This window comes from Pteropus alecto, unplaced genomic scaffold, assembly GCF_000325575.1.
Source record: "Pteropus alecto unplaced genomic scaffold, ASM32557v1 scaffold392, whole genome shotgun sequence".
Classification (NCBI taxonomy): Eukaryota; Metazoa; Chordata; class Mammalia; order Chiroptera; family Pteropodidae; genus Pteropus; species Pteropus alecto.
In genome coordinates, this window is record NW_006431933.1 from 997,300 (window position 1) to 1,000,312 (window position 3,013).

Genomic DNA, 3,013 nt, shown 5'->3' on the forward strand with positions numbered 1-3,013 from the left:
TCCTCTTGGTACAGTTCCCAGGAGTAAGGAAAGGAAATGCAAGTCAGATTGGTTCCTCTAAACTTCAAGCCAACGAAAAGAAATATGGGATGAAAATTAAGTTTAGATTATTCTGATTATAGGCAATCGCATTTACTTGACTCAGTTCTTCCCTTTTTCTGACTCTTACAGTGGCAATACCCTCACTGAGCTACAAAGGTAGAATCACACTCCTTTTCTAGATTTTATGAGGAGAAGTTTCCTGGCCACACCACCAGAGAACTCTGGCTATCATCATAGCAGCTTGCCTGGAGGCCAAGCTGGGTCACTTTTGTGTGTGGAATAGTGATTCACAGAAGAGCTGGCTTTGGTCTGGGATATGCTGACTTGGCTCCTTTTCCTTCAAACCTTCCTCCTTCAGTAAGTACCTCAGAGAGGTTGGAACAAGTGTGGCTATTAATCAGTGTTGGATTCTAGGGCCGGTCTGCTCAAGTCTTCTGGGTCTTGCCACTCTGAATGACAACATATTCTGCCTTTTGTTGATGGGCAAAATAAATCTGTAAGATTCAAAACTTCGAAATCATTTTCAGAGCTCAGCTTAGAAAACTGAGCAGGAAAAATTCTTTATTTTATATCTACCAGAGAATGCTGCAATAGTATGAAATAGAAGTAGCTAATGGATCAATACATACCAGACATTTAAGATTCTCCAGACTTGGAAAGGCAGAGGTGGAAGTAAGAAGGGCTGTCAACAGGTACACACACACACACACACACACACACACACACACACACACACACACACACACACACGTAAAACCACTGCGAGAGAAAGGCATCTGTGGGGTAACTCGGAATGAGACAGTTGTCACAGGCCTCCCATTGCCTCGTCCTACCTCTGAGACTCAGGACAGGAAAGCAAGAAGCTGGGGAAAAAGGAGCTTCTGAGGCAACATGAGCATGGGCTGCCCAGTTCCAGTGCCCTCTTCCTACCTCTACTCACACTGCCCCTCAAGAACATATGCCATCTGCTTGTAGTACCATCATCCATTCTTTTCCCTTGGACATTAGTTTGTTAAGGCTGCCACAACAGAATACCACAGACTGGCTAGCTTAAACAACATAATTTTTTTCTCACAGTTCTGGGGGCTGGAAGTCCAAGATCAAGGTCAGGTTTCTTCTGAGGCCTTTCCCCTTGGCTTGCAGATAGTGACCTTCTCACTGTGCTTTCATGTGGTCTTTCCTCTGCATGGGAATATGTCTGTGTCCTAATCGCCTCTTCTTATATGAACAGCAGTCATATTGGGTTATGACCCACTCATATGACCTCATTTTACCTTAATTACCTCTTTAAAGGCCCTATCTCCAAATACAGTCAAATCAAATTCTGAGGTGCTTGGAGTGAAGACTTCAATGTGTGAATTTGGAGGGGGCACAACTCAGTCCATAACACCTTGCAAGAGTATTTATTTTATGCAAGAGGATGTCAGAAGTCTCCTGTTACCCACTCCTTGATTTGAGACCAGCAGTCCCCCAACATTATGCCAATGATGAGAATGCCATAGCAACTGTCAATTACCCTGAGTCAGGGGAGTGAGAGATCATTTGGTGGCTTGTCAAAATTAGAACCCTCTTAATACAACTTGGTGTGTAGACCAAGTTCAGCTGTGGCTTCCTGAGATGGATGATTAGAAAACCTTGTCACTCTGGACCTGGGTGACTCCAATTAAGAATTGCTAATGGGAAAGGACACCAGTGGTCCCTAGAAGGAATTCACTGGGGAAGAAAGGAAAAATTGAGATGAAACCTAGGCTGAGACTAGAGACCTCTCAGGACAAAGCCATCTGACATGGTGTTTCATTGGAGAGAGTTGTTTAGCATGCGAATGTGAACCACAGAGCCATAACATTTGAGCCTGTGCAAGCGACATCACTGAGGCCTGTACGGGGAGCCATTCAAACATGAGTATCCTTGTAGAGAGGAAGAATGTCCATGTGACTGAGCAGGACCAGATTCCAAAAAGCCACTCCAGGGAGCTTTGGAAACAAGAGCAGCAGGGAACAGACCCCACTTTCCAGGTCTTCCCGGAGGCATCCTATGTAGTGGTTTAGAGCAAGCTCAGAGCCATCCTGCCAGGGTTCAAAGCTCAACTTAGCCACTTACTATGTAACCTTGGACAAGTTCTTCTCTGTGCTTCAATTTCCTCATCTGAAAACTGGGGATAAGAGTCCCTCCTCATAGGGTCTTGAAGAGGATGAAAAGATTTAATACGTTAGAATTGGGTGTTTTTTTGCAAATTAAGAGCTCAATAAATAATAGTTTTTATTATTTCTATACCTGGTTTCAAAATTATTATTTTACCTAGGTTTTTGCACACAGGACTGATGCCTCCGTAAGCCTCAGGATTCTTGAAAGGGTGGGAGCTGAAGTAGGAAGACCTATGGGGAAAGATAGATAGAGATAGAGATAGATATAATCACATTTTTATCCATTTTTATTCATTCACTCCTTGATGGGCACTTAGGTTGTTAACACAACTTGGATAGACTTTGAGCACATTGTTCTAAGTGAGATAAGTGAGACAAAGAAAGACAAATATTGTATGATATCACTTATATGTGGAATCTAAAAAAGCCAAACTCATAAAAACAGAGGGTAAAATGTGGTTACAAGGGGCTGAGGGTGGGGTAAGAGAGATGTGGGTTAAGACCACAAACTTAGAATGAATAGTAAATAAGCCCTAGAGATCTAATGCACAGTATAGTGACTATAGACAACAATATTGTATTATAATCATCAAACTTGCTAAGAGACTAAAGTTTAATTATTCCAACCACTAAAAAGAAATAATTATTATGTAACATGATACAAGTCCTAATTATCACTACAACAACAATCATATCACAGTATATAAATGTATCCAGTTAACATGTTGTACATCTTAAACTTACACAATATTATGTCAAACATATTTCCATAAAAAAGAAAGGCAGCATTGTATGACATCCTCTCAGGTTGATATCACCCAGGGGAG